General features: G+C 35.0%; 1 pseudogene; it reads left to right on the top strand.

Moving 5' to 3' along the window:
* The first annotated feature begins 8,967 nt into the window (after nucleotides 1-8,967).
* LOC137643210 (uncharacterized) lies at nucleotides 8,968-10,119 on the top strand (annotated as a pseudogene).
* Nucleotides 10,120-11,285: the final 1,166 nt, after the last annotated feature.

Genomic DNA, 11,285 nt, shown 5'->3' with positions numbered 1-11,285 from the left:
GTCAACGCTGGTGTTATAAGAAGTCGGACCTACGTGCTAACTGCATTGCGGTATTCAGTTGGTAAGAGCATTGTTATACATAAGAGCGAGGTTTACCAAACTTTCCGCCTCACTAGCTGTCACATTTGAAATTATCTAATTTTAAATTTCGCATTCTGAGCATATAATAATAAAATCCAACACAATGGCATGTCTAATAGAATATAATTTGTTTCACATGGAAGAAAGAAATCTAATTTTATTAAAAACAACAGTATTGATTTTCATCTATGTGTACACACACACACACACACACACATATATATATATATATACTGTATATATATATATATGCATATGTATATATATATACTTATATATATTTATATATATACACATATATAAATATATTTATATATACAGTATATATATATATATATATATATATATATATTTATATATATATATATTTATATATAAATATATATATATATTTATATATATATATATATATATATAGATAGATAGATAGATAATAGACAATATGTTAGTGGAGTCCAAAAATTGAAGACAGTGTCTCTCGACAGACCGAGTTCTAGATAACTGTCAGAACATGAAAACTGAAATTTACATGTTTCCATTCATGACTTGATGTCGGCACGTGTCTTGAATCACTTTTTTTACGTGACTTCCTCAGGACTACATTGGTTGATCGATGGAATTACACCTTAACACATAGGCTTTGGTGGTGAAAATTTCAGAAATGGAAAATATTTATACACTATTATATATTAATTCAGGAGGGGAAGCTTGAATGAAAGAATATCGACTGAGACAGCTGGTGAGGTGGAAAGTTGGATAAAACTCGCTGGTATGTATAACAATAGTCTTACAGTTGAATAAGAAATGGAGTTATTACATTGGTTCCGCCATAGCCTCTGTACCATGGCCTTCCACTGTCTTGGATTAGAGCTCTCTTGCTTGGGGGTACACAAGGGCAAGCTGTTCAATCTTATTTTCCTTCCTTTTGTTTTTTTTTGAAGTTTTTATAATTGATATTTGAAGGCTCTAATTTAATGTTGTTACTGTTCTTGAAATATTTTTTTATTGGTTATTCTTCGCAAGTAGTTTATCTATTTCTTTGTTTCCTTTCCTCCCTGGGCTATTTTTCCCTGTTGGAGCCCTTAGGCTCATAGCATCCTGCTTTTCCAGCTGGGGTTATAGCCTAACTTGTAATAATAATAATAATAATAATAATAATAATAATAATAATAATAATAATAATAATAATATCGCCAGTGCTGACATTGATTCGTGGCTATTTGTATTTGTTTGAAGAAAGTAAGGTATATATATATATATATATATATATATATATATATATATATATATATATATATATATATATATATATATATACAATATAAATATGTCATCATCAACAATATGATAATGAACAGCCATTAATAGTCTTATGTAGAACAAAGACCTCAGACGTGTCCTTTTACTCGCACCTGTTTATGGTCTTTCTATGCCAGTTTATACCTGCAAATTTTCTTAGTTTGTCAATCCCGCGTCTTCTCTTCCTTCTCCTACTTCTTTTTTCCATCTCTAGGAACTCATTCTGTTATTTTCAATGCACATCTATTATCTGTCATTCTCATCATGTGTCCTGCCCTTGTCCATTTCTTTTTCTTACATGTTCTTAGAATATCCTCTACTTTAGTTTGCTCTCGTATCCATATTGCTCTTCTTCTGTCTCTCAGCGTTATGTTCTAAGGCTTTAGTAAGACTCTAAGTTTCTGATGCATAATTTAATACCGGTAGGACTGTCTTATTAAACACTCTTCTTTCTAGAGAAAGTGGGATCTTACTTTTCATAATCTCTTTTTTTTTTTTACCAAAAGCCTGGGTCTCAGCAGCACACCTCCCTTATTACTAGCCATCACATTGAAGCCTGGGACCAAGGATCTACCTCAGGGTTTATTTCCTGACCTTTCACTATGAGAAGATGGGAATGGCCACTGCTGTTCATTCCTCGTGTTAATCAGTGTCTTCACAAGAAAACTGGCTTGCTCCTTGACATAAATAGAATTGTCTAGGAGCACTTTACCAGGAAGTGTCCCCTCCCGCTGTAATCACAATAGGTACCTCCACTCCGTCAATCACTTCCTAGGGCTTTTTCATGGCCTTTTCCTGGTCTTTATCTCATTGCCAGTACCTAACCCTAAATATCTATGTAATATCTGTCTAAATTCTGGACATCCCTCAGTGATGGTGGAAAGCTCCACACCTGTTAGGAATCTCACCTCACTACCATTCTCGAGAAGCAAGTTGCACTCTTGAGGCAAAGCCAAATGCTGACATCATAATCAATGATGGTGCAGTGTTGGTGAACAGTCGTCCCCCATGGAGCTCAGTGATGTTTGAAGGATACAAAATGCTCGATGTCCTTCCTACAACATTAGCATACTTTACCAAAAACAAAAGAATAAGCATTGCATTTAATATTTATTGTTCTTCTAGTCTTAAAGCTTTAACTAGATCTAAGGTAGTATGAGGGATGAGTCGTAGGGTAACAAGGGAGGAAAAAATGTCCTCAAAATGGTGGAACTTTCTGAGAGAAAATATAAAAAAAGCTGAGGTGTTCAAATTTCTGACGGATAAGATTGCATGTGTGGCCACACTAAATGTGGTCATTGTGACCAAGAAAGAAGATGCTGTCATCAGCATAGCAATAAATCTGGCTGGGGTAGCACTATGCAGCTATGAAGAAGTTGACACACGGATCTTTGTGCTTGCCAGGTACGTAACGGAAGATGGCAATCAGGTTACCGTGGCCAATGATAGCGACACATATGTTGTCGTCATTACAGTCAGTGTTCTGTAAAAACTGTACTAATTCTGGGTTGCCTTTGGCCAAGTACAAAACCTGAGGTGGGTTCCTGTATATGACTAGTGTTGCATTTTGCAGATAAGAGCAAAGGAATGCACTTCTTCCATGTCTTCACTGGGTGGGATGTCGTTTCAGCATTCTGTGTCAAAAGGAAGAAGTCTGACAAACCAGGGATGTTTGTGAGGAGGCTTCCAGCACCTTCAGCAAACTCAGGCAGTACCCACTAGTAGCGGATAATGAAGACCTAGAGGTGTTGATAATGTGATGTTAGACATGTTTACTCTAAAGCAAAGTACGTGCAAAGCCACTCCTTCAACATGAGCAGTATTGAAGCAGCATGTGAAGTGTGCAGCCTACCAGGTCGGCTACATCTAGAATAAGTCAACAGTACAACCAGAAATGCAGAATCCTGGCAAGGAAAGATCTGTAGCAGATCATTTTGACAGAGCTACCATTCATTACAGAGAGTTTCCAGCAACTGATCAAGAATGAATGCAAGTTAGAATGCTACTGCAGTCAATGCAAATGTAACTGCACATCACTTTGTAGTTGCAGATGCAAGGTTTAGAAGTATTGTAGTATGCTCATCCTGGCAGCAAGATCATATAGGGCAAACAAGTACAGACCTACTGACTAAATGTAAATCCAGTAATATATCAGACTGACAGTGAATTTGAAATGGGCAGTACTTACCTACATCGAAACAAAGTTTTTGTTGATTTGGCACCTAGATCATTCAAATTGTAAAAGTCTGTAATATTATTCCGAAATGCAGTATTTCTGTATATCTAATGGCATCCATTAAATATGGCTGCCAACCTGATTTTTAGGTGCCTAATGGGTTTCATCAAAAGAGCAACCCCCAAGGAATATGTGTGTCAATTTTGGGGCATGTTTCTAGAAATGAAAGATTGCTACTGTTATCTGCTCCAGTATATAGATTGTCCTAATGAAGGAAGGTACTTATTACCCTAAACATATCTAGGTTTTACATTATTCAGTCATGTAAAATTTGTGCATGAAAGATAAGTTAGACTATTGAAGCAGATGTTTATAGACCTCAGACCAATCTAAGGGGTAAGTACCTCAGCCATGTAGTACGAGACATGTTCAACTGAGTTTGTCCTATTTCTTCTCTGATCAGCTATTCCTGATTCTCCCTTACCTAATGAAAAAAATAATTTTGGTTATAGAATCCTCTGTCCGGGTCAGCTGGCATTACACTCAAATACTTAGCCTCGTAGGACAGAGCATCCTATCTAAGCTTTGTGTGTGCATACACATATCTAGGTCTGGTCATAGTACATTACCATGAGTGTCGGATGTGAGCTCATCGCCCATTGCATTCAAATGCAACTGTTCTCTTGCATTTATTAACTGTAATATTAGCTTTATCGTTTACTTTATTTCTTTAGTAATTGGTCTATCGAATCCACTGTCTATACCATAAATGTAATCTCCAGCCACACGTGTAACAAGTTGGTTCTTTGGTGACTTCTTGAGAACCTTTATTTTTTAGTTCAGTTTAGTAATCTCACTACTAACACAAGTTAACCTTGCCCGGTGATATTTACCTATAATGCAAAAGTGTATCTGCAAATTGTATTATGTTGAAATCAATGACATGCATTATTATTATTATTATTATTATTATTATTACTAGCTAATCTACAACCATGGTTGGAAAAACAGGATGCTATAAGCTTAAGGGCTGTATCAAGGAAAATTAGCCCAGTGAGGAAAGGAAATAAGGAAATAAGTAAACTACAAGAGAAAAAATTAGCCATTAAAATAAAATTTTTTAAGGAGAACGACAACATTAGAATACATCTTTCATATATACACTACAAAAACTTAAGAAAAAAGAGGAAGAAATATAAGAATAGATGCCCGAGTGTACATTTAAGCAAGAGAACTCTACTCAAAGACAGTGGAAGACCATAGTACTGAGGCTATGATACTACCTAAGGCTAGAGAACAATGATTTGATTCTGGAGTATCATTCACCTAGTGGAGCTGCTTATCATTGCTAGAGTGTCCTCTACCCTTACCAAGAGAAAACTAGCAACCAAAAAATTAAAGTAGAGTAATTAACCACCTAAGCGAAGAAAAGTTGTTTGGTAATCTTAGTGCTGTCAGGTGTATGAGGACAAAGAAGAATGTAAAAAGAATCTATGTATCTATTTATCTACCAAGGCACTTCCCCTAATTTTAGGGGGAAGCTGATATAAAAAAAGAACAAAAGGAGACTTTGCTTCTCTGCGCTCCTCCCAGCCTGACAAAGGATTCAGCCGAGTTTGGTTGATACTGTTACGGTGCCACAACCCATCCTCCCCCGTTATCCACCACAAATGAAGCTTCATATGCTGAATCCCCTTCTGCTGCTACCTCAGCAGTCACCAAGGCGACCAGAGGAAGTAGTAGGGCCTATCGAAAGTTCGTCACAATCGCTCTCCATTCATTCCTATTTCTAGCACGCTCTTTTGCCTCTCTCACATCTATCCTCCTATCACCTAAAGCTTTTTTCACTTTATCCATCCACCCAAAACCTTAGCCTTCTTCTCGTACTTCCCCCATCTACTCTTGCATTCATCTCCTTCTTCAGCAGATTTTCCTTTCTCTCTATATGGCCAAACTACCTCCACGCATTCATATCCACTCTAGCTGCTAATTATTTTCTTTCACTCATTTTTACCCCTCAGTACTTCGTTCCTAGCCTTATCTAATCGAAATACACCAGCTATACTCCTTAGACACGTCATCCTGAACACATTCAATTTTTGTCTCTCCATCAATTTCATTCCCCACAACTATGATCCATGCATCACAGTTGGTATAATTATTTTCTCATACAGAACTCTCTTTACATTCATTCCTAACACTTCATTCTTTACCACTCCCTTCACTGCCCCCAACACTTTACATCCTTCATTCACTCTCTGACATATATATGCTTCCACTTCACCATTCCAGTAACAGCAGACCCCAAATACTTAAACTGATCTACTTCCTCAAGTAACTCTCCTGTCAAAATGACATTCAACCTAGCCTCATCCTTCTTTCCCGTGCATCTCATAACCTTACTCTTACCCACATTAACTCTCAAATTATTTTTCTCAAATATCCTCCCAAACTCTGTCACTAATTGACCCGGCTTCTCCTCTGAGTCTGCAACCAATACAGTATCACCTGCAAACAACAACTGATTCACCTCAAACTCATGATCACTTTCATCTATCAGTTTCAATCCTCCACAAAGCACTCGAGCATTCACCTCTCTCAAAACTCCATCAACAAACAAATTCATCAACCAAGGTAGCATCAGACATCCCTGTGTCAGCCCTACTCTCACTGGAAACCACTCACTCACTTCATTTCCTATCCTAACACAGGCTTCACTGCCTATGTGTAAAGTCTTCACTGCTTGCAACAACCTTCCACCAATTCCATATCATCTCATCACATTCCACATCGCTTCCCTATCAACTCTATCGTAAGCTTTCTCCAGATCCATAAATGCAACATACACTTCCTTACCTTTTGGTAAATATTTCTTGCATATTTGGTGTATGTGTAGGTAAAGGAAAAATTAGCCGTAACCAGAGAGAGTGGCCCAATGTAGTACTATCTGGCCAGTCAAATAACTCTCTAGCGGTAGTATCACAATGCGTGGCTGGTACCTTGGTTATCCTACTATCTTTTAAAATGACAAATATTGGCACAAACACCCAGATACAGTTTCTGCCTTTAACAACTGGATTAACACTGATGCCTTTAGAGAGCACAGACACATTTTGAATGTAACTGATTCACAAGATTGTTTCAACTGCATTTCGACAATTTACTCTGAACTCCAGACACGCATACCTATTTGAGCATAACCATACTAAACTACATTCATGTGTGTGTTTATCTATGCATAAACACACACACACACACACATATATATATATATATATATATATATATATATATATATATATATATATATATATATACTCACACACACACATATATATATATATATATATATATATATATATGTAATATATCATCAATACAGAAATATTAACGATATCCCATATTGGTCATACGAAAATAAAACAGATTTCTAATGTGCACAGCGGCACATAGAGTAGTGCAATGACCATTACTATTTTGATGGTTCAACATATTTCATGCGAGGGCAGAGCTTTTAGAAGGCAGAGATTTATATGTTGGTCTGAATTCGATGAATAACATTGTAATCATTTATTTTCTTAGATTTCAGGATTTTAATGTTTAATCCTCTAGGTGGCATTTGTAAAAATAATGTAGATGCGAAAATCCCTCTCACTAAGTAATTTCTTCTGCCTTTTTGAGACATTTTTACTCCTGTCAACTTTTTGAAATATAGAGCCCTTGCATGCTAGCTTCCGGTATTACGGGAAAACACGCCAGTCCTTTTGCAGCTGAAGTGCACATTCCCAGCAAAAAGAAGAAAAAAAAAGAAAAAAAAAAAAAATATTTTACTTTCAAATACTGTACCTACCAACTGGTGAGCTTCATGTTCCTTTTTTACAAAATTTGATCAAAAAAAAAATATTTTTTCATATAATTTTTTCCGTTTTTACTAAACAAAATTCAATTCTTGAACTACAACATACCTAAAATAAATGAAAATAAATATATTCACATTACAATTGCAACCTACATTTACCAGATAAAATCTATAAAACACTTTCAATTACTAGTAGGGTTACTTGTACAGATCACATAAACTGAAGAAACATAAAAATGACTTAACTAACGAGCTACAGATATAAATAAGATATCAAAATGTACAAGTACAGTGAAAAAAAAAAAAAAAAAAAAAAAACATAATAATGTCTGTACCTAAAGGCCCACAATATTAGGGTTTCTGTGTTACTTAGATACACGTAAATGTTTACACAAAAATTTTATGTCTAATACTTTTGGAGAGGAATACGAACCCATTTGACCATCTTTGCTGGGGATGTAACCCGAACTTTGCCCCAGAAATTTAAGTTAGATTTGATGATTTATAAATCTCTAAGCATAAGTAAAGCATCACGATAAATTAGGTGCATAATACTTTTGGGGACTAATTGAGTCCCAGGTGGGTAAAGGTGCTCAATATCTTAATTGTTATGGGGAGGAATTACCCGTCGTTAGCTCTTGGTATATTGTCTCGAAATACAAATCTTTTTATCTTATACCATAATTGAAAAATGTATGTATATGGTGCACATTTTACTCTCCGTTTATATAGATATGACGCATTATTTGAAACGCTACTTAAAAATATAAGATGAGTTTTGGTCTAGGTGAAATTTTGTTTAGAACAAGACAATTGATGAATTACAAAATAAATCAATGAAGTAAGCGGAGCCACTTACTCATAGAACACTGGAAGTCCTGCAGCTATCGGCAATGATTGGAAATGTCAAAAAGGCAAATGTTCTTGTCTGCCTCTTCCTTGCAGACAATAGTTACCGTTGAGGGATGACAGGAAATCATACCTGCCGTTTTAGTAAAAATAAAAAAAGAAGAAAAACTGGCCAGGTATGATAGAGACCTTTGGCAAGGACTTGTAGAAAGGGAGGTAGTAGAGCTTTTTTCTTTTTCTCTCTCCTTACTGATTTTCCTATTGAACACTTTAAAATGATTGAGAGGTGAAATTGTTCATTACTCAGTGTAGACTGCTGTATTTATGAAGCCTTTGCAATTTTGCATGCTTTTATGATGCCTATTCTAATATACTTCACACCTTTTAGAATATAATGCAAGGTCAATACCGACGCAAGCAGACAGATAACTTGCTCTCAAATTGAAAGACACATTTAATCAAATCAAGCTCTTCAAAGAAAAGATTATTGCCCTAGTAGTATATCAAACGATACTTAATATATTAAGAAACATACGGGCGTATAAGGTGAATTTGCATTACTTGAAAATTATTTGGTGATTGCTCAGTACAATGGAATATAAAGGAACAATTTTCTTTCAAGTTTTATAACCGAAGAGAGACAGCAGCATTTTTTCTTGCTTCTCTAAAAGGAATTTTGATATTGATTTATAACGTCTTTGTTATGAACTGTTTAGATGAAACGGCTGGAGGAAGATGTAAGAATATCCTTTACTTTGAAGTTTGACCATCGATTTTCTTTTTAGAGACACAAAAAAATAGAAAAAAGTAGTGTTTCTTTAGCAGTTAAAAAAAGCGATTTAAATTAAATTTAAAGTAAAGGATAAAGTCACCCGATTATGACGTAAAATTACGGACATAAAATTCTCTAAGCAGGATTTCCTAACAGTCCAACGTTCCCATTTTGGGAATTTGACTTTCCATTATATTCTTAGATTTCCGTGTTCAACCTAATGGTATTATCATATTAAGTATAGGTTTTGATATATAATCAATCATTTAAATATAATGAAACAAAGATAATGTGATTTTGTTTCCATTATTTTTTTGTACTTTAGGTTTTTTCAAATTTATTAGGTGGAAATGACTGACCTCAAATAAAATTTTTATTTTAATATGAAAGAAAATCTCATTTTGTCATTTTTCTTATTGCCTATGTACCCTGAATAAGTCTTGTTCTATATTATATTGTACCTATTATGATTTGCATCATAATAATGTAACTGTAAATATTTTGTACATGGTTCCTAAAATGGGCATGTTAGACACTTAGGTATGCTGGATCCCTTGATTAACTCTATATCCTGAATAAATTCAATATCCTGTTCTCTGCTTAGATACTGATGACGAAAATAAAGATGATGCTCTCGATAAAGTATGCCTGATGAGATTAGTGGAGAGCTTGAAGTTCATGAAAATGAAAACGAAGAGGTCAAAAACTTCAAGGAAAAGGAAGATGGCGTTAATGGGAAAATCTGTCATTTGATCTACAATCGGTTCCTGCAGGTAATAGTGAAGCTCATTTAGGAAAAGGAATGTTTGAGATATATAAGTTGCTTTTCCCTGGATGAGGTCATTATCCTTCTAGCTGCAAATATGAATTTGAATGGTCAACGAGATAAAAAAAAAACACTATTGATTAGGAAGATATGACAATGTTTTGGGGATTAGTTCTGGTTAGTGAATATCGTAATTTGCCCTCGACAGGTGAATACTTCGCTATACCAATACTTCTTAAAACTATGCGCAGGGAAAATTCAAATGCATCAAAAAGTATTTTCATGTTGCAGATAATAATCTACCAAAATCAAAATGACAAAGTTTTCACACTACTTGATTTGCTCGGGGGGAAAAAAAAAAAAAAGCATTTTTCATGAATTTCTGAGCATTGATGAATCAATGATCCCTTATCATGGCGATCATAGTGCTAAGCAGTGCATACGAAATAAACCTGTCAGATTTCAATATAAAATATGATTGATGTGCAACGCTGATGGCTTCTCATAAAACCTTTTAATTCACTGTGGTAAGGATGAAAACAGGAAGCTATTACTTGGATCTCAAGTCGTCATGGACATGGCGCAAGTGGTGAATAAGGATTCACATATCATATCTCTTTACATATTTTCACCAATTATGCATTGATGATTGAATTTACAACACCACAAGACTTCCATGCTTAAACAATCAGCGAAAACCTTACATGAAAATGTGCTCTTTTGCCAAAGAAGGAAACAGAAAAAAGAGAGAGGTTCTTACGAATACAGACCGGATGAGATGGTTTTATGTTCAAGATGGCATGATAATAGTAGTGTTACATTTGCCAGTAACTATTACGGAGTCACTCCCATTCGTAAAGTTAATAGATGAGTGAAGAACGAAGGAAAAAGGACAGTGGAGCAGCCATATCTAATATATATGTAGGCTATGATAAAGAAATGGGTGCGGCAGATGTATGCGACAAAATGTTGTCAAACTACAGGCCAAGGCTGCGATCAAAGAAATGGTAATGGAATATATTCTCACAGTTATTAAATCTTTTCGTAGCCTGATACAAATTCCACCCCCTTGTAAATCCTGACTCTCGCGGAAGCCATAAGGATTTCAGACTTGAAATAGCCCTTACACTGGTAAAAATTCCAACATCCAGAAACAAACATGGAGGGCCAACTTCATCTTTATTATTATTATTATCATTATCATTATTACTTGCTGAGCTAAGATATGGTAAGATAAAAAAAAAATTGAAGAATGATGTTGTGGAAGGTGCTATGCCTGTAAAAAACACGTCTGAATTACAAGAAGTGTGAAAAAATTTTCCATAAGAAATGTAGCATCACATTCGAAAAGCAGTTTGTTCAATTGTTTTCCAAAATAGAAAAAAAAAATACAAATAAATAGTAAATTGATTAATATTAATGGAACTTTGTCATAACAACAATGTTCTTTTCTGAGATTTACAATAAAAACAGACAATCTTTT

The sequence above is a fragment of the Palaemon carinicauda genome, chromosome 6, assembly GCF_036898095.1.
Source record: "Palaemon carinicauda isolate YSFRI2023 chromosome 6, ASM3689809v2, whole genome shotgun sequence".
Lineage (NCBI taxonomy): Eukaryota > Metazoa > Arthropoda > Malacostraca > Decapoda > Palaemonidae > Palaemon > Palaemon carinicauda.
Note: the sequence above shows the minus strand (reverse complement) of the source record. Positions and strands in the feature narration are given on the sequence as shown.